The sequence below is a fragment of the Phoenix dactylifera genome, unplaced genomic scaffold, assembly GCF_009389715.1.
Source record: "Phoenix dactylifera cultivar Barhee BC4 unplaced genomic scaffold, palm_55x_up_171113_PBpolish2nd_filt_p 000064F, whole genome shotgun sequence".
Lineage (NCBI taxonomy): Eukaryota > Viridiplantae > Streptophyta > Magnoliopsida > Arecales > Arecaceae > Phoenix > Phoenix dactylifera.
This window is the reverse complement of record NW_024067673.1, coordinates 1302275-1327648: the sequence shown is the minus strand read 5'-3', so window position 1 is coordinate 1327648 and position 25374 is coordinate 1302275. Positions and strand designations below refer to the sequence as shown.

The 25374-nt window shown below is 42.1% G+C and overlaps 2 long non-coding RNA genes and 1 pseudogene across 2 annotated transcripts; all 3 read right to left on the bottom strand.

Moving 5' to 3' along the window:
* Positions 1 to 11677: 11677 nt before the first annotated feature.
* LOC103695790 lies at positions 11678 to 24555 on the bottom strand (annotated as a pseudogene).
* Positions 12667 to 13864, bottom strand: LOC120104654. The gene is made up of 2 exons (XR_005507029.1): positions 13513 to 13864; positions 12667 to 12842 (listed from the first exon to the last, which is right to left on the bottom strand). It is a non-coding gene; the product is annotated as an uncharacterized LOC120104654 (long non-coding RNA).
* Positions 16972 to 17836, bottom strand: LOC120104655. Its single transcript, XR_005507030.1, has 2 exons — positions 17789 to 17836; positions 16972 to 17117 (listed from the first exon to the last, which is right to left on the bottom strand). It is a non-coding gene; the product is annotated as an uncharacterized LOC120104655 (long non-coding RNA).
* Positions 24556 to 25374: the final 819 nt, after the last annotated feature.

The following is a 25374-nucleotide window of genomic DNA, read 5'->3' as shown; positions in this document are numbered from 1 at the left end:
ACTGGGTCGTCGTATCTCTAGGAGATCTATGCCAGCGGACCCGTACATGAGGGCTATAAACTTTTCTAGAAAAGTGCGTCAGCGTGCTTCGATCTACAGACTATCTTGTTTCATTTCTTCATTTTATTATTTTATTGTCAAGGAAATAATTTGCTAGTTTATTCTTTTTATTTACTGTTTATAAATATTAGAAATATTAGAAATATTGATTTATTGATTTATATTGAATTTGCCAACAGTGAGGCCGTTAAAAGAGGAAGGGTGCGATGGAAGTACTCCAGTGGTGAGATATCCATTAAGCTACCATAGCCATTTGGACGGCATTTCGGTAGTTTATAGTTGGTCTGCTGGCTGCTGCACGATACTCGCCGGCTATGGAATTCTTTTGATGAGGTGGGAAGTTGACAAACTAGCCTTCGCTGAATTGTCGAAAATGACGCTCGCGCCATGGCGGAAGTGGATATCTTACGCCGTTTACAGTTCGAGGGCTGGATCTTGAGTTACGAACAGAGTGCTAAGGATCATCCTGCAGTTCAAGATTGGAGTGACCTTGAATTAGGCTTTTGCTTGTTCTGCTTTACTTGTAGGCAGCTTGAATTTTAACTTAGACCTAATTTACATTTGACAATGATGTATTGACTTGACATAGTCAAAGGGAATACCGGTCTAATGGATAAACATGAAAGCAGATCCGGCAAGCTTGGGACTTTTTCTTTCCGAGTTGTGAGAAGCTAACTATCACTGACCTAATAAACTTTCAGCCAGATGTTGAATAAAAACAAGTAAAACTCGGAGACAGAGAGCTTTACGATATAAGCTTTGATACATATCAAGAGCTTCTTCTATTAGCTTTTCTTGGACTCTTGGTTAATAGAGCAAATGATGGCTTGTTGTGGTGAAAAATTTTATGAAAGTAAAGGCAATTGGAAGTGAGAAAGATATTAGTGATTTTATTTTGATGTTTAGTAATGATAATTATAAATAAGTAGTACCCTCAAAATTCCAACTGTAAATGGTTATAGGCAGCAGTGATCATCGATACTAGTGGGTAGTGGTGAATATCTCAGTTGGTATTGAGCAGTAATGGAGATTGCTCATAATACGCATAGAAGGACATCATCGATGGTGGTGGGTGATGGTGGACATCATCGACGATGATGGAAGACGATAGAATTCGTACTTGTTGATAGTGGAAAGCGGTAGAGATCATTGACGAGGGCAGTGATCGTTGGTGGTGATGGGGATTGTCGGTGATGATGGTGGGCTATGATGTAAATTGAAGGCGGTGGTAAGCAGTGGTGGACATCAAGGGCGGTGGTGGAAGGTGTGAGGGAGCACTAATGGTGGTGCATGATTATAGAAATTGCTGATAATGGTGGATAGAGGTGTGATGGTGGGTGGTGGTAGGTAGTAGTGATGGCGAGAGAGAAAAGAATTTTCTTTCTCTCTCCTTTTATCTCTCTAAAGCTATCTATTTTTTTCATATTTTATTTTTATAAAATCACATTTTTTATAATCTTGTTCTCTCTCTATTCTAAAGGTTATGTGATCAGAAAAAATGTTGAAGAGATTAATAGGCTTCAGGATAAGCTTGCTACTTACCTTGAGATGAAGAATTTGGGTGAACTTGGTCACTTTCTTGAGTTGGAGGTAGAGAAGAACGTTGATGATATTCTTCTCTCACAAAGGCAACATGCTTCTAGCCTTGGTGGAGTTAAGCTTGAAAGGAAGCAAGGCTTGTTCGAATCCAATAGATCCTAATTTTAAGGTACGGAAGGATCATGCTACGGCTCTTCAAGATCCAAGGCTCTTTTGGACTCTTGCAGGAAGTTTGTTTTATCTGTAATAATCCAAATTTTTGGGGTTGTGGGCCGGCCCAAAGTGGCCAGGCCCGACCCAAGCTGCCATGTCAACCTATTAGACCATGGGCTGGTCCGGAGTGGCCAGGCCCATGACCCGTGATACCTCACATGCGTGGCACATGAGGAAATTAGGGAAGAAGACTACTAGCCGGAGTCTTCTTCCTCCCGATCATAGAACCTCGTCACGCTGAAAAATCTGGCGATTCCAAGCGAATTGAACTAGAGGTCTTACTTATTTAAGATCCCCCATCCTCCTCATTGAGATCCATCGAAGATAAGCTAGAAATCCTCTGATTCCTAGTGTTTCTCTTCAAGTTCTTCCCTCGATTCCTCGCCGGAAATGTCGTCAGATCTTTATTGGATTAAGGTAAGAGCCCTCCTTCTTCTAACTATGTTTTGGCTTTTGTTTCGCTTCGATTTGAGCTGGCAATCACCGGATTTATATTGTACCCTGTTTTGGTCTTCATCGCCCTGTTTCTCCGAGGATGCGTCCGCCGTGGCAACCGTTGAGTGGGGGGTGAGCCACCATGGCCGCCACCCCCTTGGTCTTGCGAGGGGGAAGGGAGGAGGGTTAGGAGAGAAGATTTCTTCTCTCTTCTCTCTCTATTTTCTCTTTATTGGTGTCTCTCGCTAGTTGACCCGGGTAGATGGTAATAGGGTCTTGGGGGACCTGATGATGAACCCCTAGTGGACGCCAGCAGGTAGTCTAGGTTACTAGTCCACTGTTTGACTTTCTTTTGATAATCGAGTTTGATTATGTAGAGGGAGATTCATCTGCGCAAGAAGATTTTGATTGAGATACTTTGCATCCCAGCTCATAGATCCTAAAGTGGGTCAGTGATCATTGTGTTAGTTAATCTTCAATAGAGATAAGAATCCCCATATCTAGTCACCAATTATATATATATGTTTATTGGTTTGTATCACTGGATTTGCATCATGATATTTGTATCAGTTTGGCATGTGACGATATACTTTTATATAATTTTCAGTACAAATATATTTATGTAGTTATTATACGGATCAGATGTTGAGAACATGATTATATGAACAAAGATACTTTGAATTTGAGAGACATTCATTGTATATGTGATAAACGATTTGACAATGGTAGCAGATAAATCAGATGTATAAGATATTGTTTGGACTAACCTCGTCATAGCCACCATGTGCTTATGCGTGGAAGCCACTATGAGTGTAATAGCTGCCACGAGCTATAACGTGGTATGGTATCAGTCAAGACCCTTGTAACTCCAAAGTTAGAAAAGAAAAGTGATAAGAAACCTAGAAATCAGGTTAATGGGAATGAATAACATGACTTAAGGAATTGTTGTTGAACAATGGATTAGATAAGAAATATTTATATATGTTTCGATGAAAAGATATTAATGAGAACTTATTTGCATGTTATTTAAGAGTTTTCTGACTATTGATATAATATTCATTTATCTGGCATTATTAATTAATTATTTTTTTATTAATTATGGTGTAATAATTTGAGATTCTTACTAGGCTACAAAGCTTGCAACCTCTTTTCTCTTTTTCTTTTTCAGAGTTGCAGGTTGCATAATACATTGCTATTGTTGAAATTATAGGTAGAGGGGATGATTAGATCGAGCATCACTGATATTGGTTGGAAGATTAAATTTATAAGCAGAACAGTTTTGTTATCTATTATAAAATGAGTTCTTTTTGGTTCACGGATATTGAAGTTGTGATAAATGTTTAGACATAGCATATTCTCTAAGACTCTGCCTTAGAGAGTATGCGGCCGTGTCGCATTCTAGACCTGGATGCTGGATTCTCAAATATGTAAGTTCTTCTCTTGATTTTGGTCTTCTTTCTTCGACAAATGTATACGTGAGAAATTTGGAATCATTTTCGTAAATATTTAAAGGTCGAATAAAACTTGTTTACCAAAAAAAAGGGTCAAACAAAACTTCAGAAAATTGTGGCCAGACATGGGCCTATAATTGTTTGTCTCCTCCTTCCTTCTTTCATTTTCATTTTCTTTTTTTCCCTTTACTTCTGGCAGCTTGTCTACCTTCTTTTGTTATCATTTCTTCTTCATGAAATGATGTTAGCCTTAGTCACCGTTTTTTTCACAAGGAAAGAAATTCAGAAAAGATTCTTGTTTCAGTTAAAACCGACCAAGCTAGCGGACTACAAATACACCGAAGTTGCACAGCTAATAATCTGCCGACGTACAGTTTCCGGTGAAAAAAGAAGTCTGCATTTAGTGAACTAGTGGTCCACAGATTTATGTTTCATGTATTTTGGTATTTACTACTTGAGTATGGTGGCCTCTCATTACTTTTTCCCATTTGAAAAAGAAATATCAGCCGTTTTTTTCTTAAATAGAAGAAAGAGAGAACCATCATGGAGCTGTACAGTGACCTCGCACACCTGTTGGCGTCACAAGAAATAGATAATGCAAACCCAAAGTTGCAGCTCATGCAGCTTCCATTAGTATGGTCTAGGCTTCTTTCTGTTTAAAGTTACTGGAGTTGCAATTTTGTTGACTATTTGGTGACTCGAGGAACTGGCCAGACGAGGGCATTCTTTCTGTTAATGCAATAGCACAAAGAAGTATGAGGACTTGAAAGTGCTTACCTAGAGGATCCTCCGAGATTGGTTTGTACATATGTGTCGGTGCTTGTTGCTGAAAGATAGGCATCCGAATCGGCCATTTTTGGTAAGCCATGATGCATCCAAAAAATTATATGTAGACATTTTGCTCGTGCATCACACTTGTGCAGGTTATGGTCGGTTCTGAAATATATTAGAACCCAAACCATAATAAGTACAGGTTCGGATTGTGCAAACCCGGACCTGAGCCAACCCAATACAACCTCTCCTGCTTCTAATATGTAGGCTTGTTAACGGGCCGAGCTGCTCGGGCTCGGCTCGGTAAAAGCTTGGCTCGAGCTTGCCTCGTTAGTCAAACGAGCCTGAGCTCGAGCTCAAAATGAGGTCCGTTCAAATTCGAGCCCGAGCTCGAGCAGCTCATGAGCCTAAATGAGGGCTCAGTCTAATTAACAATTTAATTGGGTTCAGACCCAATTAAACTTGGATTCAATCCAATTAAACTTTATTTGGCTTAATCAATTTAAATCCCAATCTGATTGAACCTAGTTGGATTTAGATAAGACCCAACCCGAGCTAACCCAAATCTATTTAATTTCTTTAAATCGGATTGGATTAGTTCGGATTCGGACCCAACCCATTAACCCGAACCCAACTCGTTAACCCATTCTCTCCTTCTTCTCTTTCTTTTTCTTTTCTTCTCCTTTCTCCATAACCTTCCCAAGTCCCTTTCTTCTCCCTTTCTCCCCGTTCTTTCCCTCTCTTTCCCAACTCCTTCCCGTTCTAACACGACAGAGGAGGGGAGGAGAAGCCCTCCTCCACCGGCGAATTAAGGGAGGAGTCCCTTGAACGGGAGGGCCGGGCCATGGCCGGCGGCGTCCTTGGCCGTGCCTGCGGCCGACGTCCGTGCCAGCGGCGCTCGCAGCTGAAGCCGGTGGCCGCCGCACGCGACGACGAACCGGTGAATCCTTTCTTCTTTTTTCTTCTTTCTTTCTTTCTTTCTTCTCTTCTTCTTCTTTTCTTTCTTTTGTTCTTTCTTCTCTCCCCGGCCTGCCCCATCTCCATCCCCGAGCTCGGGCTCGGGCTTGAGCTCGTAATTGAAACGAGCTTTACGAGCTCAAGCTCGAGCCTTTGTTGTGCCGAGCAAGTCCGAGATCGAGCCTAATACAGAGCTCGGTACCGAGTCCGAAACCGAGCCCAAACCCAAGATTTTGTGAAACCAGCCGAGCCTGAGCCTCGGCTCGTTAACAAGCCTACTAACATGTGCTCTTTTTTTTTGTTTTTGTTTTTGTTTTTTCTAGTGTGTATAAAACGGAAGCCCACTAGAAAAAGTACAACCTCAAGAGCATCTGCCCTAACCAAATGCATTAGATTTGGGCAGAAACGAAGAGTGCAAACCCGATGATAAAGAATAGAAGAACGCAGATTTTCAAGTCAATATGACAAGAGATGGTCATGGCTGTCCATAGTAGCAAACCAAAGTATCATGATTCAGACTGTGGCTGACAATTCATAACACGGCTACTCTAAATCCTTTTACTCAATCATCAAATCATTCAATTTTAGCCTTGACAAATGAAACATATTTTCTTATTATATTTCTTGTCCAATTTCAAAATCGCCAACCTCATATTCCAAGCAACCAAAATAATCAATATGTGATGCATATGTACTAAAGCTGATCATGGATTGGGCTTGGGCACAAAAAATGTCAAATTTTACATAGGCCTGGCCCGAAGTATGATTAAAAATGAATAAAGTTTAGGCCCGAAGCCCGGTCCATAATCAACTCTAATATGTAAAATAAAGAATTATATATTAATTTATATATTTATATAAGCAATCATGCGGCAAAAAATCATCTGATGCAAACCAAAAAATCATCATACATGAAACAAAACTATATATATACATAGATACATATAGATGATCATGTATACGGATCCTTACATCAACTAATAACAGACTCAAATACAGCGAATACTGACCTACTCCTCTATCTACAAATTTGGGGGCAAAGTGTCTTGCTCAATACCTCCTTGCTTAGATGGTTGCTCCCATACGCGATTGAATCTAAACATCGTAATAAATTCATAAAGTAGAAGTTGACAATTCAGAGTACACTACCTGGATCAAACTAGAATTCATAGGGCAGAAACTTAGGACCATCCACTAAGTCCTCAATCTAAGTAGAGAGAGAAAAAAGGAAAGGCTAGAGAGAAGAGAGAGAGAAAATCATGGAGGTCTCTCTCTTTCTCTTTCTCAAAATAGAGGATGGGATGGGGGGAAGCAGATTTAGGGTGGCGGTGGCGCCTAGAAGATGGCGATCCACAGTGGCAATAGGCCACAACAACGTGAACGATGGCGGGATGAGGGAAAAGGATAAACTAAATGTCACCAAAGAGAGAGGGATGATTGATGCTTAAAGTCAAAAGGCATGACAGTTACTTAGAGTATATGTAATATCCCATGGATTAAATCCAATGGCTACCGTTAATCCAACGCCTAATTACACATTCAGAGGCTGCTAGGGGTTGGGGTTGTATTTTCCGCACAAAAGAATGGTTGATCTTATTTTGCGATGTGGCCTATTGGATCGCTTCTTGCACAGCTCCCAAAGCACTCTGAACTTTTTCATTTATCAACCTACATAGATCTCAAAGCAGCTATTGCACAATCCAATGGTGGATTTGTGCGAAGAAAGATGAATCCTTCTTTTGTGCTGGCATACATGACTGGTACCCTGGAAGCTATTGGCTCTAATTCCAAAGAGAATGACGTGCCGGAGGCGGAAGCCATGCAACCTGCGTCTCGATGCACATAGCATGCCTTCTTCTTAATGCAACTAGTTTGCTTCTCGAGCCAAAAAGCTAGGTGAGATTAAACCTTGCCTCTTTGGCAAGGAGGAGGGGTTTGATTTTAGTTGGAGTCCATCCTCGGAGTATAGGACAGAATATGGACATATTGGTCCCTTCTAATTTCACAAAAGAAGCTACATGGCCAAGATGCATGTCAGCAAAGCCACTCATCCTACCATAGTAGACAGGGATGATATATCACACCATTTCTGTTGGCCCTTGAATAAACCATCCGATGTGTAGCCTTTCTTTTTCAAGAGTACACTGAGATGTATCCATATACCCTCCTCTTAGGATAAGGTGTAGAGATGGGCACTGGGCCGGGCCGCCCACGGCCCGGCACGGCACGGCACGAAGCGGGCCGTGCCTGGCACGGCCCGCCAGCTACAGTGACGGGCCGTGCCTGGCACGGCCCCTTTGATAGGGCCGTGCTGGGCTAGCGAATCCTGGCCAGCGGGCCGTGCCAGGCACGGCCCGCTTCGGGCCTGGGCCGGCACGGCCCGGTCTAGGCACGCGGGCCAAGCACGGCACGGCCCGCGTGCCAGCACGGCACGGCCCATAAGGGCCTGGGCCGGGCTGGCACGCGGGCCTGGCACGGTCCGGGCCTGGGCCCGGCTCGGCCCGATAAAATTTTTTTAATACATTAATAAATTATGAACACTAAGAAATCTTGATTTATGAATATAAAGCCACCTTAATGGTGGGGGGTTTGGCATAGACCCCTACCAGTTTATTAATTTCAATCAAAATGGTACATGAAGGGAGGTTTGGACCTTGGTCTGACCTCTAGATTCTAGAATACAATAAGAAACTAAGAAAGGGCCGAGGTTTGGACCTTGGTCTGACCTCCAGAATACAATAAAAATGTACAATTATAAAAAATTAAGAAATCTTACTAATCATCAGTGATTCAGTGAATCAGTATTCACTCTTCAGTCTTCAGTCTTCAGTCTTCAGTCTTCAGTAGTGTTTGTATCATCATCATCAGAGGATGTTGTATTATGTCCACCTTTATCTTGAAGTCTTGCCTCAGCATCCAGCCAATCCTTGAAGCAGAGAAGCATCTCCACCGTTTCGCCCGTCATCCTACTTCTCTTTTCGTCAAGAACACGCCGACCTGCACTAAAAGCGGATTCCGATGCTACCGTGGACATCGGCACAGCTAAAATATCGCGTGCAATTGCAGACATAACAGGATATTGATTTCTAACACTCTTCCACCAAGATAATACATCTAGATTCTCTATTTGATTTTCATCATATGCAGACTGAAGATCATTTCGTAAATAAAATTCTAGTTCACTACTTAAAGATGAAGAAGATGAAGAGGAACTTGAAGCATGTGTGTGTCTTCTCTGTGCAATGAATGAAAAAATAGATGACGAACGAGAACTACTAGAAGGAGGAATAGAGGTTTGTATTTGTGTTCTAGATCCACGAATTTTTTCATCATATATAGTATAAATATCATAAAGAAGTTGTCTTACCTCATCTTTAGCAGATTCAGCATCTTGATTCATATTTTCAGCGTATGCATCAAGTAAAATTAGCACGCCATTTAATTTAACTCTAGGATCAAATACAGCAGCTAAGTTATGCATAGGACATATCCTGTCCCAATACTCATTCCATTTAGATTCCATTAGGTGAATAATAGGCATTAAAACATCATCATATCTATGTTCTGCAAATTTTTGACTAATTATATATGCTTGTTGTAAAAATGAACATGAAGTAGGGTAATAAATACCAGAAAGAACATTGGTAGCATTATAAAAACTAAACAAAAAATCTTCCAAAATTTTTCCTTTATTCCAATCAGTTTCAGTCAATGTAAATCCTAATCCACGATCATTAATATATGCACTTAATAAATTTTTATATGGGTATGCATCATGTATCATGCTATATGTGGAGTTCCAACGAGTAATTACATCAAGTTTAAATTTTTTAAAACGTTTACCATGATTTATGCATAATTCCTTAAATTCTTGAAGTCTTGATCTAGAAGCATGAATAAAAGAAACTGCATTTCTAATTTTTGAAATCACATCTTGAATCATGCCCATGCCAGCTTGAACAGAAAGATTTAAGATATGACATGCACATCTAATATGCAGTAAATTTCCATCTAATATGGGATGCAATGAGTCTCTTAATAATACAACAGCAGAATTATTATTAGATGCATTATCAAAAGTAATAGACATAATTTTATCATTAATATTATATGAACATGCAGTTTGATAAATTATATTTGAAATTTGTTGCCCAGAATGTGGAAAATCAAAAGCACGAAAAGCAAGAATACGTTTATTTAATTGCCAATCATTATCAATATAATGAGCAGTAATGGCAATAAAAGAATTACTACCTACAGATGCTGACCAAATATCAGAAGTTAATGAAATTTTTACATTTAAAGTAGAAAGTGTTTCAATTAAATTTTGTTTCATTGCTAAAAAATTGGTCATAGCTACTCTTCTAAATGTACGCCTACTAGTTCTTTTGTAAGCAGGTTGTAGGTTTAATTGAACATATTCTTCAAAATTAAAAGATTCACATAAACTAAAAGGTAATTCATCCTTGACTATCCATTTTACAAGTGCTTTTCTTTGATTTTCATGATTATATGCAAAATTACCTACAAGTAATCCCCCTTGTATATTAAGGCTACTTTGAGTTTGAGCATGAGAATCATGCATCCTATGACTCTCTTGATGTCTTTTTAAATGCCCTGTTCCCCCACTACTACTACAACTATAAAGTTTGGCACATTTTTTACATTTAGCTTTCCAGACTCCCTCAACCATAACTCTATCAAATTCATTCCATACAGTACTAGTCCTCTTACGAGAAGAGGTTTGACCTTCACTCGGTTCACCAGTTCTAGAGGAACTAGGAACAGGGGGTTGGGGATTAGTTTCTTCCCCCTCAGAAACAGGAATGCCAAACTGACTTTCCTCAAAAGATGACATATCTATGATTAATTCAAAAAATAAAAACTAACCGCAAGGAGGAATTGAGTAGAGGGTCGGAGGGCAGAGGCAGCGCCGAGATTCCAAGCTTCCTCTTGTGCTCTCAACAGAAGCGACCTTCTCTTCTCAACAGGAACCTCCTCTTGTGTAGCACTTGAACAAACTAAAAATTAAATTGCTAGAAGAGCACTTTAGAAGAGAGAAATAATAGCAGTAGAGAAGGAGAGAATGAGAGGTTTGGTGTGGTGAGAATGAGGGAGGAATGGGCTATTTATAGAAGCCCAAAATTTTTTTTTTCCCAAAATACCCCTCAATTCAGCCGTTATAGGACTGTTGGGAGGGGCAAAACCGTCTTTTTCCCGAAAATAGCCGTTGGAAACGGCTATTTTCTTCCCCCCTCTCCAGACGGGCCGTGCCAGGCACGGCCCGTCTGGAGCCGTTACGGGCCGTGCCAGGCACGGCCCGTTTAGAGACGTTGCGGGCCGTGCCTGGCACGGCCCGTTACCGCCCGTTACGGGCCGTGCCTAGCACGGCCCGTGCCGTGCCGTGCCCGGCCCGGCCCACCAATAGAGGGGCCGGGGGCCGGGCCGGGCTTGCCTTCCGTGCCTCACGGGCCGTGCCAGGCACGGCCCGTTTAGAGTTTTGGCCCGGGGGGCCTGGGCCGGGCCGGCCCGGCACGGCCCGTTGCCCAACTCTAATAAGGTGGGATCAACAAGACTGTTAATGGATCGGGCCGTTCTGATCAACCCGGAAAACCTAGCAAAAAAAAACAAATATACTTGCACTCATATTTTCGAGCTTCAGGTCAGGCTTGGGTTTGAAAAGTGGAGCCTAAACAATTCTCAGACCACACTCAAAGTAAAATTTGATGAAAAACAAAAAATCCAGTGGGAGCCTATTCTGAGTCTGGCCCAGCTCAAAACTTTCAAGCCTGACGGGACGTTTTCAGGCCTAGACCTAACTCGGCCAGTTCAGGCCTTATGGATTATGGATTTCAACGGAGAACAGAGGAAGGGTGTTGAAAATGGAAAAATAAACTTTTGTCTTTAGTTTTCATGCAGAGTGACAAAAAAAAAATGATGGTATTCGATGTTTAGACACTTCAAATTTTATTGAGGCTACTTTAACAGTAGCACTAAAACCATGTTTCCCTTTTCTACCAATGGTGTCTATGCCTACATAGCTACTTTTTTCAATCACATAAATACCTTCTTTCTTTGAGAAAAATATACGTGATAAGTTTGGACTAGGTTTCTTCCCATTTACTAGCATTTTCCTTATTCTCCTTTTCATTTGAGCAAACAGCGATAAAAGTCATCACCATTTCACCTGACGTATATTTGAAATGATAAGTAGAACAGAGCCTAAGGCCCTTGGCACAGGCCCAAAACCAAAGCCCCCAACCTCAGTTATCCATAAACGTCCCAACTCAACCCACAGGGTGCGGTCCGAAACAGAGCATACCAAGACCCTCCCATTCACTAAAAGTCTAATTTCCAAGGAACTTATGAAACCATAGGGCAGATTTCTTGGGATATCTCTTCAGACCATCCTTGTAATCTACAAAGTTAATCCCGAACCTGACGGTGTAGCCAGACGCCCACTCAAAATTATCCAGCAGCGACCATGCAAAATATCCTCTGACATCAACCCCATCACTGTTGATAAGAAATAAAACTGTGTGAAGTCCCTTTGAATATACAAAAGATTAAGATATATTTTGGATAATAGCTCATGGATTATATATGATCATAAGCAAGATATAAAACTAAAACCTCACATCCATAACATTCCATGCACCCATGTTACTGACCTGATGGCTCTCCGAAGGTACAAGAGATGATTGTGATATCATCCTTCAGGGCTTCCTCAAGTGGTGCTGTCTTATTGTTGAACTCATCGACACCTACAAATCAAGAGAAGCAAGCTCAGCACCTGACCAAAGAAACAATGTTTCACTGCAGCATTGAACACAGGAAAGCCCTGAGAAACCACTTGACCATTTTCTGTGATGTCGATGACCGGGTTATTATATCTTGTCTTGATATAGAGCAACAGTTTTCTTATTCCCGGTGGGTAGATATAAAGCCAGTCAGAAGCAGCCTGCGATACATTTCATGTCCCCATCAGTTATAGAATACAAAGACTGATTTTGCCAACCAAGTTAGGAATTGTCAGAGGATAGTTCTAAATTTGATTAAGAAAGCACTTACTTTAGGACCAATTGGGATCCCATTGCGAATGGCTGCCACATATATTGTCACGCCCCGAACCCGAACCTAGGCCCGGGACGCGCCAGACGCCGCACACCCGCACGGCGGACCGCACGGGCGTGCAAGGCTGAATAATCAGACACTCAAGTCACAACATCAGATCACAATATCAATACTAAAAATCTATCATTTATGATAATCAAATCAATAATTCAATTTCAAATGTCTCAAATAAAGTTGATAACATTTATTTACAAGATCAATTACTTATGACAAAATGAATCTAAATCTATCTATGTCCAGTGTCATAAGTCCTTTCCTCCCGAATCCCCCATCAATCATCTCCTGTAATTATGTCAAAAACAGGTATGAGCTACAACAGCTCAGTAGGTAACAACATGCATAAAGTCACGATAACATGTATTAAAGCATATGCAATGTAACTACAGGTCATGTGCACAAAATAAATATGATAATCCGCAAACCAATCCGATGCTCAAGTAATATATATATACCATCTCAGTCTATCACATCACGCATAACATAATCCACAGATCAAACCGCATGACTACGGCCACATCACCCAGTGGCATGGTCACACCGAAGTGTCAACACTCTGCTCCTAATGGAGCCCTGCACCGCAGTGCTGCACCCCAGGGTGCCCAATCTCTGCTCCTCAGAGCATGCTCCGCAGAGCCAAAACACCCCATAGTGCCGGAACTAGTTCCTCATACAAGTCGACAGGGCCAACGTTTCCACCCCATTGGCGGAATCCTAGACAATAGTCACGCGGTCTCCAAAATCACATCCACAATTTCCAACAATCAAACTTAATATAAACATAAGTTTTCAAAACCAATATCTACATAATAGATTTTCAGATGATCGATTTCCAGTCAAAAACATGCTTCTAAATAATAATGATGCCAAGAATATAAAATATATCAATATGCTGGAAATAATCATACACATATGCATAATACATGTAAATCATACTTTGAGTAAGGTTACCTACCTGGGCTCGCTTAAAAATCCCTGCCACAGATATCACGAACCCCTGGTTAAACATAAATATTAATTATTTAATTAACTAAGAAACATAATTTAAATTATTCCCAATCCCTTAAATTTCTAAGTTCATGGATCCAAGAATGGGCCCCTAAGATCAGACATAGACCCTAAGAACAGATAAACCAAAACCCCAAAAATCAGGATCCTTTAAACCCAAAACTAATTGTAGCCCAAAACAGATTAGGCCCAATTGAACCAAACCAGATTCAGGTCCAGATCAGATCTCAGGCCCATACCAAACCAGCCCACAGATCCAATTAGGTTCAACTCAGCCCAATACAGATTCCTAGCCCAACCCAAACCAGGTCTGATCAGACCATAACAAAACCCATTCATGAAATAGGTGGAACCGGTTCACGATTTAAACCCGGTTCAAAGTCTGGTTCACCCTTAAGGCACGGATTTCAAAGCAAGGAAGAACCCAGGCCGAATAAAGAAGAAGAAGAAGAAAGGAAGAAGGGAGAGAAGGAGAAGAGGAAGAAGAAGGAGAAGAAGAAGAAGAAAGGAAGAAGGGGGGGTGGCCGGTGGTTCCGGTCGGCCCTCGGCGGTCGACCGTGGCCCTCGGCGGCGGCGCTCGGCCAGCCGCCGTCGGCCATCCCACCTCCACGGGCGGCGTCGGACGAGAAGAGGAAGAGGAAAAGAAGAAAAAGAGGAAGGAAGGAGGCCGAGGCTGCAAAACTCGTCCCCCCTGTTCGCCCACCTCCGGCCGAACTCATTTCGGCCGGATTGACCCCGGCCGGCCACCGTCGGCCGGCTGCATCTCACAAATCTTCCCCGAAACAGGGGAAGTGCAACCGGTAACATCACTCAATCCTCCCCCCCTTAAATCCAAAAAAAAGAAACAAATAGATGGTTGTCTTCCTCACCTCCGGTCGTCGACGATGAACCCCGGCGGCGTTGGCGGCTCCGGCGACGGCGGTGGCTCCGGCAAACCTCTCAAGGAAAGGGAAGAAGATGAGGGGAAAACTCAAATTTTTAGAGGGATGGGGAAGGGATGGGGCTCGGATGAGGCTCTCAGAGGAGAGAAAGAGGGGGAGAGAGAGAGAGAGAGAAGAGGGGGGAAAAAGCGGGGGTTTCGCTGGCCGTTCGGCCGGCGTGGTCATCGTGGGAAGACCACGATGACCCAACTGAAGTCGGCACTCCTTGCCGACTTCAGTTCGGATCTTTACACTCTAACCAACTAAAAAGAAATTTCGTCCTCGAAATTAAAACATACCTCAATCCGAGAACAAGGCAGGAAACTTCTCTCTCATCTCCTCCTCCAGCTCCCAAGTAGCTTCTCTCTTACTGTGATTGCTCCACTGCACCTTTACATAAGGAATCGTGCGCCTCCTCAAAACTTGGTCCTTCCTATTTACCACACGTAGTAAGTTCTTTTGATCTCCTTCAAAAGAATTCCAAACTCCCAACCTTGGATTAAAATGCCATAATTATATCCCAAAGAAATTAATTTCTCTTGATTCTACATAGAGATCATAATTGGCTTAATAGAAATAGGAGAAATCTTTAGTATCAAATCCTCTTAATATTCTATAATCATTTTTTTTTTCTTTTCTTTCTCCCACATCATTCCAACAAATAAGAGATCCATGTTAAAACATTCCAAGTCTAAGACCAACCAAGGAATCATCAATCGTAAATGCTAAATTTAACATGCCCAAGATTCTCCCAAAAGTTGTCAACAATAGAAGATCCACTGGTGAAAATTATATAGCTACCTTTAGATCATCCATAGAATCAACAACATTCTCCTGAAACTAACCCAAGTATTTCATCATAATGCCTTTTAGATCAAAAATTAATGATCTTAACCAGTTTCAAAATAAGTCAAACCACCAGACTTCCGCTGCACACTCTGATTTAATTCATTTAATTCTCTAAAGTCACAAATGATTTCTGACTAAAGTATCACTTTGCATTAAGACTAAAAAAACTCCAAATTTCAAATTTCCAAGTAGAACTAGAGCAAAACCTCTAGATCTTTTTGTCCTCAATTTATATAGAGTATACTTACCATAACTAACCCCCAATCCTTTAGTCAAGTTTAAGGTCACTACGTGATCTCCACAACCTTCTTAGAATCCAAAAATATCTAGGTTTAATTTAAAGGGGTAATTCTTGTATTCCTTTAGCAATTTAATCAGAAAATCTACATTGATTTTCCTTCCAACAGAATTTACTTCAAATTCAATGGGTTAGAACTGTTGAGCCAATATCACTATGAGTAGGAATTAACCCTATCAACCTCCAAATTCTTTTTCACCAAAATTCTTAATGTCTATGATCAATGCTACACATAATAACTCACATAAGCAATCTCAAAATCGAAATTTCTACTCAATTTTGTATTTTACAATGACAAAAATTTCTAGTTAGATCATAAACCGAGACTTGAGTTCAAATTAACACATCCAATAGTCTCCAACAATTATAAGAAAAATTCAGTAGCCCAATCTGAATATACAAATTCAAGTAATTAGAATTCTCTACCAATTTGCTTACTAGCCCTAAAAATTTAACCCACCAATAGAAATACATCTATTTAAAATATCCAAACATGTCAATACCAAATATAATTTCATATACAGATTTAACCTCGAAGAACAATTTGCTTTAATATTATGAAAAATCGTTCTTAGCTCACTCCAATGCTATAATAGATCCATGCACAAACTCTACTCTAATAATTACCAACAAAACCAAAAGTACTATTACATCTGCACCCATATCATGTTTGAACTTTCAGATCACTTACACAACATCTAAACATGATATAACTAATATACCAAGGCTAACCTTCCTATACATGCCTTAGGTCTACCCTCTCTTATCATGATCAAAGACAATTTATACTTTCCTTCCACACTCATCGAAAACCAAATCCGATGCATACATTTTATCACAATGCCCAGTGATCTCACACCTTAAGCACTGAATTTAATTATCATGTCCCAAATGATCATAACCTTAAGCTATGATATATTTCTATCACGATCCCTAGTGATCTTAAACATATGCTCAGATTCCAACTGGTCACATTTTCCAATAAGCTTAAACCTCAAACTTTAATGCCACTAAGGCCACAGTCCCTAGTGGTCTTAAACCTTAGATTATAATATCATTCTTGTTACAATCTCAAGTGATTATAAACCAAATCTCTGATAGTTTTTCTATCATAATTCTCCACTGATACTCACCTGAACATAAACCCTAGGATACCTTAACCTTAAGCTCTGATACCACTAAATCTGTCACGCCCCGAACCCGAACCTAGGCCCGGGACGCGCCAGACGCCGCACACCCGCACGGCGGACCGCACGGGCGTGCAAGGCTGAATAATCAGACACTCAAGTCACAACATCAGATCACAATATCAATACTAAAAATCTATCATTTATGATAATCAAATCAATAATTGAATTTCAAATGTCTCAAATAAAGTTGATAACATTTATTTACAAGATCAATTACTTATGACAAAATGAATCTAAATCTATCTATGTCCAGTGTCATAAGTCCTTTCCTCCCGAATCCCCCATCAATCATCTCCTGTAATTATGTCAAAAACAGGTATGAGCTACAACAGTTCAGTAGGTAACAACATGCATAAAGTCACGATAACATGTATTAAAGCATATGCAATGTAACTACAGGTCATGTGCACAAAATAAATATGATAATCCGCAAACCAATCCGATGCTCAAGTAATATATATATACCATCTCAGTCTATCACATCACGCATAACATAATCCACAGATCAAACCGCATGACTACGGCCACATCACCCAGTGGCATGGTCACACCGAAGTGTCAACACTCTGCTCCTAATGGAGCCCTGCACCGCAGTGCTGCACCCCAGGGTGCCCAATCTCTGCTCCTCAGAGCATGCTCCGCAGAGCCAAAACACCCCATAGTGCCGGAACTAGTTCCTCATACAAGTCGACAGGGCCAACGTTTCCACCCCATTGGCGGGAATCCTAGACAATAGTCACGCGGTCTCCAAAATCACATCCACAATTTCCAACAATCAAACTTAATATAAACATAAGTTTTCAAAACCAATATCTACATAATAGATTTTCAGATGATCGATTTCCAGTCAAAAACATGCTTCTAAATAATAATGATGCCAAGAATATAAAATATATCAATATGCTGGAAATAATCATACACATATGCATAATACATGTAAATCATACTTTGAGTAAGGTTACCTACCTGGGCTCGCTTAAAAATCCCTGCCACAGATATCACGAACCCCTGGTTAAACATAAATATTAATTATTTAATTAACTAAGAAACATAATTTAAATTATTCCCAATTCCTTAAATTTCTAAGTTCATGGATCCAAGAATGGGCCCCTAAGATCAGACATAGACCCTAAGAACAGATAAACCAAAACCCCAAAAATCAGGATCCTTTAAACCCAAAACCAATTGTAGCCCAAAACAGATTAGGCCCAATTGAACCAAACCAGATTCAGGTCCAGATCAGATCTCAGGCCCATACCAAACCAGCCCACAGATCCAATTAGGTTCAACTCAGCCCAATACAGATTCCTAGCCCAACCCAAACCAGGTCTGATCAGACCATAACAAAACCCATTCATGAAATAGGTGGAACCGGTTCACGATTTAAACCCGGTTCAAAGTCTGGTTCACCCTTAAGGCACGGATTTCAAAGCAAGGAAGAACCCAGGCCGAATAAAGAAGAAGAAGAAGAAAGGAAGAAGGGAGAGAAGGAGAAGAGGAAGAAGAAGGAGAAGAAGAAGAAGAAAGGAAGAAGGGGGGGGTGGCCGGTGGTTCCGGTCGGCCCTCGGCGGTCGACCGTGGCCCTCGGCGGCGGCGCTCGGCCAGCCGCCGTCGGCCATCCCACCTCCACGGGCGGCGTCGGACGAGAAGAGGAAGAGGAAAAGAAGAAAAAGAGGAAGGAGGGAGGCCGAGGCTGCAAAACTCGTCCCCCCTGTTCGCCCACCTCCGGCCGAACTCATTTCGGCCGGATTGACCCCGGCCGGCCACCGTCGGCCGGCTGCATCTCACAAATCTTCCCCGAAACAGGGGAAGTGCAACCGGTAACATCACTCAATCCTCCCCCCCTTAAATCCAAAAAAAAGAAACAAATAGATGGTTGTCTTCCTCACCTCCAGTCGTCGACGATGAACCCCGGCGGCGTTGGCGGCTCCGGCGACGGCAGTGGCTCCGGCAAACCTCTCAAGGAAAGGGAAGAAGATGAGGGGAAAACTCAAATTTTTAGAGGGATGGGGAAGGGATGGGGCTCGGATGAGGCTCTCAGAGGAGAGAAAGAGGGGGAGAGAGAGAGAGAGAAGAGGGGGGAAAAAGCGGGGGTTTCGCTGGCCGTTCGGCCGGCGTGGTCATCGTGGGAAGACCACGATGACCCAACTGAAGTCGGCACTCCTTGCCGACTTCAGTTCGGATCTTTACATATATTTGAAAAGTTAATCGAAAGATGGAATTAAGATCACATATAGCAACAGCTAAAATATGACATTTAGGTACTCCATGTAATTACCTGTTAATTCAAAACGTGCATCTGTAATAAAGCTTGTACTCGCGTTGTTACAGGGTGGAACATCATATGCATAACTGGTGGTGTAGTAATTAATCCCTATGAAATCAAGAGATCCTTTGAGCTCTTCAGACTGCTTTCGCACAAATGCCCTCATGATAAATGGATAATTTCCTCGAGTTAAGGGGTCCATGAACCTATACAAGCCAAGAGAAATGCAGCTTTGTGGATTAAATTTTTGGGTAGGGGTTCCATCTTTTACGCAAAAGAATGATTCGCATTGGTTCTCACGTATCCACCGATGGATCATGCAAACATTGCTTCCAGAGCTGTGCAGATTGATGAATAAGAGAGTTTGAAGTGTTTTGAGATCTGTATAGGGTGCAATCCAACCGATGATGTCACAAAAAAAGAGCAAGCATTCTTTCGCACGAAAGATACAACCCGAACCCTCTTTTTTTTTTTTTGGGAGAAATCTTGCAGGTTAAGGTTAATGAGAATAACCTATGTGTTAAACTTGTTGATGACTCACCATCCAAGTACAAAATCTAGGGCTCGTTGTGCTGCAGCATGGTTGGACTTGGATCCGGAGTAGGGTACAAACCAGTTGCAATTCAGGGTAATACCTATTCTTCCCCCTTGCTTTTCCTACATTAGATTTACATAGTTCAGAAGATAATGAAGGAGCCATGCAGAGACTGGAACTTGCCATATATCAAGCTCACATCTCTTTTTTTTTTTTTTTAAGTATCAAGCTCATATTACTTCTATTTTTGAGCTGTTTTAACTGAAATTCGTCAATGAGCTAATGAACATTGGATATACAAAATAAACCCAACACATGGCAGAATAATATTATGTTCTGAATGCAGGTGAGGATGGATCAGTGCATTACCTGATACTTCTGCCTGTATAACCCTACAACAGCGGCATGGGCTAGTAGCTGGTGATGGCAAGCAATATATGGCTCCCGGCCTGAGTCTCCGGCACTGCACCTCCCCTTCCCCCAAGGAGAACATCGGCCTGGTGCCAAACTGCCTGTGGAATACCCTTGACTACAAAATGATGCTGGCTCGTTGAATGTGATCCAATGTTTCACCCGGTCGCCAAACTCCATGAAGGAAACATCTGCGTAGCCTTGGAAGTCCTCACTGTACCATTGGACAAGATAAACTTTTCTTAAAAAAATAGAGGCATCTAGAGTAATTAGAAGGAGCCAGATTCGTTTCTGTAATTTAATTTGGATAAATGAGCTGAGATGTGTTTGCATAGTACAGACCTTGATAGAACTCATGCTATCATGTGTTTATTCTTGCTTCGGATACTTATAGAGGGCCAAGAAATCCAAATACTATATTCTAGTTAGACTTTTTGTAGTGACACTACAGAAAAAGTGGATTTTAACGACGCTTTTTTGCCGACGCTTTTGTAAAGCGTCAGCAATTTTTAGCCTATCGTCAACATTTGCCGACGCTTTTAACAAGCGTCGGCAACAGACGACGCTTATAAGGGTCGGGGTAGTCGCGGGCCTAAGACGACGCTAAAAAGCGTCGTCGGAAGCCCACGACCTCTCCAACCTCCAAAGGCGTCGGAAGCCAACGAGCTCTCAAGGTGTCAGAAGCCACCGCGCTCTCTCTCTCATCCCTCCTCCCTCAACCCATTCCAGAGATCGAAGAGAACGGAATGCAAGCATCTATTTAACCCTCCAATCCGTCGCCTCAAACCCTCCTCCTCCTTCCGAAACCCTCGACTACTGCGACCACTTCCCCCCTCCCCCTACCCCTGAAAACCCACCTCCTTACCCCCCGCCCGACCAAGCCGACGGCCAGACTCTCGCCGCTGCGGGCGAGAGGCCGCCGGTCTCCGAGAACGGCCTGGTTGCCGTGACCCACAGTGGCACCGACAAGGATGTGTCCGGCGGGGAGGAGGAGATCAATAGCCGCCGCCGCCGCCGCAGTCGCTGGGACCCTCCGGTGTCCGGCGACAGCGCTGGCGATGGGTCTTATGGTGGCCGAAAGCGAAAGACCCGATGGGCCGATGAGGAGCCCAAGCCGGTCGTCCAGCTCCCTGACTTCATGAAGGAGTTCGTCGCCGACCTCGACCCCGAAGTCCAGGCGCTCAACTTAAGGCTTCTTGAAATCAACCGGCTTCTTCAATCCGGCATGCCCCTCGACGACCGGCCAGAGGGCGCCCGCTCCCCCTCTCCGGAGCCAATCTACGACAACATCGGTATCAGGATCAATACTCGGGGGTATCGAGCAAGGGAGCGACTGACGAAGGAGCGGCAGGAATTCATCTCCCAGCTCATCCGCCGGAACCTAGTGTTCAAGCCCTCGGCCGACTACCGCCCTCCCAAGCTCCAGAAGAAGCTCTATTCTGGATCCCGACTCCGCCCCCCTCTCCCCCGAACCGCGGATCCTCAAGTCCCGCCTCGTCGCCGGCGAGACCCTCTACGGCCTCTTCCTCCTGCGCTCCTCCCCGACCCTCGCCGAGATCGCCGGCCTCGCCGGCTACGACTACATGGTCGTCAACATGGAGCATGGCTCTGGCAGCATCGTCGAGGCCCTCCCTTGCCTCCACGCCCTCGCCGCCGCCCGCACCCCGGCCATCCTCCGCCTTCCGGAGCTCTCTGCCGCCTGCGCCAAGAAGGCCCTCGATCTCGGCCCCCAGGGACTCATGTTCCCCGTGATCGAGTCCCCCGGCGCCGCCGAGCTCGCCGTCTCCCGCCGCGCGGCGTCCGCGGGAAACAGCAGAATATGAAGATGAGAGGATATCATATGGTAACGGGGGCAGTGGATGTGGGGATTTTCCGGCAGGCGGCGGAGGACGTGCGGCGGTGGAGGAGCGCGGAGGTGCACATTGGGGAGGAATCGAGGAAACAAGGCTCTGATTCAAAATAATTTTTAAAATATTTTTTTTTAAAAAAATATTTATAACGACGCTTTAATGTGTTGCTAACTGGGTTTTTAGCGACGCTTAAAAGCGTCGCTAAAAACGTCGCTAAAAACCAACTTAGCGACGCTTCCTAGAAGCGTCGGCAATTCTTTTTTCCACCCTGACTTAGCCGACCCTTTGGTGACGCTTTGGAAAGCGTGAAAAGGACACAGACCGACGCTTATAAGCGTCGGTAAAGGTATTAAAAAGCGTCGCCAAATCTTGTTTTTCTTGTAGTGTGACAAATGATACCAGAGTGAACGAAGCTTGTGGCCCATGTGGTTTATAGGATATTGCAGCAAGGTCTAATAACCAAAATAATACCGAGTCCTCTTTCTTTTCTTTTTCTTGCTTGCAGGAAAAACAGCCACATGGGCTGGGCTTAAGAAAAGCCAACTCCAGCCTTCACGTGGGTTGGGCTCAAGAAAACCCCACGTCCAGCCCAGAAATCTGAGTCATTTGGAGATACATATAGTGCAAAACTGACCTTATCGTATCCTTAATGCCACATAATTGAAGATGATGATGCTCATTTGATTCTAGTAGTTGTTATCCTAACTAAAATTTGTGATTTATTTAAGGTAGACATTTCTACTTGCACAATATCTTGGCTTAGGAAACCTCCGTATCTTTTTTCAAGGGCTTGAGGAGAGTCCCAATGGAAAAGGGTTACCCATGGTAGCAAACCTACACATTTGGAAAGACAGTATTAGCAAATTACAATGGTTTGTTCGCTGTAGTAGGGAGAATATGATGGTATAAGTTTCGACTATTTGATATAAGATCATTGATGAGATTGTTGTAATAGTTGATGCCTTCTTTGTTGACTCCCCCACTTAGTCTTCCATTTGTAATTAGGTGAATTTTTTGTAGATTTGAGGATAAATTAGATATCTATTTCTCACTAGAAAACAATAGTATCAGTTATGAGAGTAATTGATTAACCACACCTAACCATAGGACAGTTAATTATCCATAGCTCAGAAGTGGAAATGTATAAAGATTAGGGATGCCTACTCGGTAGGATCCTTGTCCAAGAGATGGAAAATCTATAAGCATCCAAGCCCATTCCTTTCATGATATTTACATCTTCCTGCAGCTTAACTTCATCAGGAGCTACCACATAAAAATGATTTGTTCATAACTATAATGCAAAAATTAGAGAAAAAAAAACGGTGGAATATCTAACAATGGCTAGATACCTTATATCAATGGTAGGAGTCTATAGCCACATCATCATTGCTTCCATCAGCTATCTTATCTATACAAGAGAAATATGTAAGATCATCTCTTTTCTTGCAAAATATTCAGAAAATGGGCTATTTTTTAAACCCAAGTTTATTTCCCAAATTTAGGATGGAAGGTAAACCCCAAAGGCCTAAAAAGCTATTTCCAACAAAGGAAAAAAAAAAAGCAAAAAGAGGCCATATGAGAGGCTATAACCATTTAAACTAACAACCTATTGCGCAAGTAATAAAAATCTACCAGATAACTGGATCCTATGAAAACAATAAGACCCCGGCTAGCCAACACAAAATACCTTATTTGATGCAACATATGTATCACATGAGCCACTGATGCAAATGCAATATAGATAGTTAATTAGATCATCTGAAGCACAGACAATCCTCACTTGTCCAGTTGTAGGATAAAAACTATTTTTAGCTATGCTAATTAATATATCCACTCCTAAACCCTAGTATCAACATGCTCTTGAGAGCATGGTAGTAATATTCTTCTATTTATCGAAAACAATCTCAAATTATTCTTGAATTTTTACTTGGTTGAATGATTATCTAAATTGTTGTCCATAAATTAATCAATCAAAAACTACTAACTATTCACAACTGGTCCGCGGAATTTACAACTTATCTATAAATTATTCATGAATAATTTAAAAAATCTTTGTGACTTATGAACTAATGATAATATACATAATGTTGTGAAAGCTTTGCTTTTTTTATTATCCACTATCATCGTCGCTCTAGAATTATTATTACATTTCAAAATATTAGACTTTATTCTTTATTTTTATTTTTAATTATTAAATTCTTTTCCAAATCTTCAGTGAATTTAATTATTTTTTTTCGTTGCAAACCTTTTTTATGGGGCCAAATTGTTCCCAGATGCGATGCTTGTGACTATATTACGGCTAAACATGCGTATGTTTCGCTCAAGTAGTGCATGCGTGCGTACATGCGTGTGCGTGTGTGGGAGAGAGAGACCTGGGTGCTCGTATGCGAAGGTGTCCCATATGCTAGCCCCCTTGCCACCTTCCCTGGCGCCACCTTCGTACTGTAACAAAAAGTATGACCTTTAGTTTCTAGTTTCCTAAGCCTCAAAGATGGACAACCTGAATCACCTGATAAGCTGCTGAGGCGGCGCCAAAGACAAAACCAGCCGGAAAACTGCCCCGACGGAGTAATTTGGTGCCGTTCCCAAGCTCCAAGGTCCACCCGCCATGTACCATGGCGGTGACCACAAGAAAGAGGAGAAGAAAATGGCCACCAGCTGCCAACGCCATAGGACTGGTTCGGAACAACTCCGTCACAGCCTCCTCACTTTATAGAGACATCAGCATAAGAGTCATCTAAGTAGGGGCGTGAGAATTTGGCCAGTGCCATGGGATTTTAGACTGCACATACGGGAAAGTACTGTAGCCCTCAGTGGATTATATTAACCTAATTTAGTTTTTTTTTCGTAAACAGCAGAACTTGATCTTTACAGATGTATGGTGTGGCAGCCATGCACCATCATTTCATTAGGATGCGAAATTGATGTAACGAGGAGTGTCTGGTAAATGACGAAAGGTAAAATAAAAATTCAGATAATTGTGGCCAGACATGGGCCAGTTATTTTTCTCTCTCTCTTTTCTTGATCTGGTAGCTTGCCTACCTTCTTTTGTTATCATTTCATCTCCTTCATGAAATGGTGGTGATCTTAGTCACCGTTTTTTATTCAAAGAAAAGAAATTCAAGGTAAGATTCTTGTTTCACTCGGAACTAACCAAGCTAATGCTAGTGCAAGTACGCCCAAGTTGCCAAGCTAAGAATCTGCCATCGTAGAGTTTTAGGTGAAAGATATGGTTTGCATTTAATGAGCCAATCAATTGGTCAAAAGATTTCTGTTTTACGTATTTTGGCTTTTACTACTGGAGTAATGACTGCTATGGGAATTACCATCCAAGCGATGTAACACTCGTTGTTTCTCCATTTGTAAAAGATGAATCAATTTTTTCTCATGGCAAAAAGTAAAAAAGAACATAAATTGTTCGGTGGCCTCTCATCACTTTTTCCCATTCGAAAAAGAAATGTCAGCAGTTTTTCTTGAATATAAAAAGGAG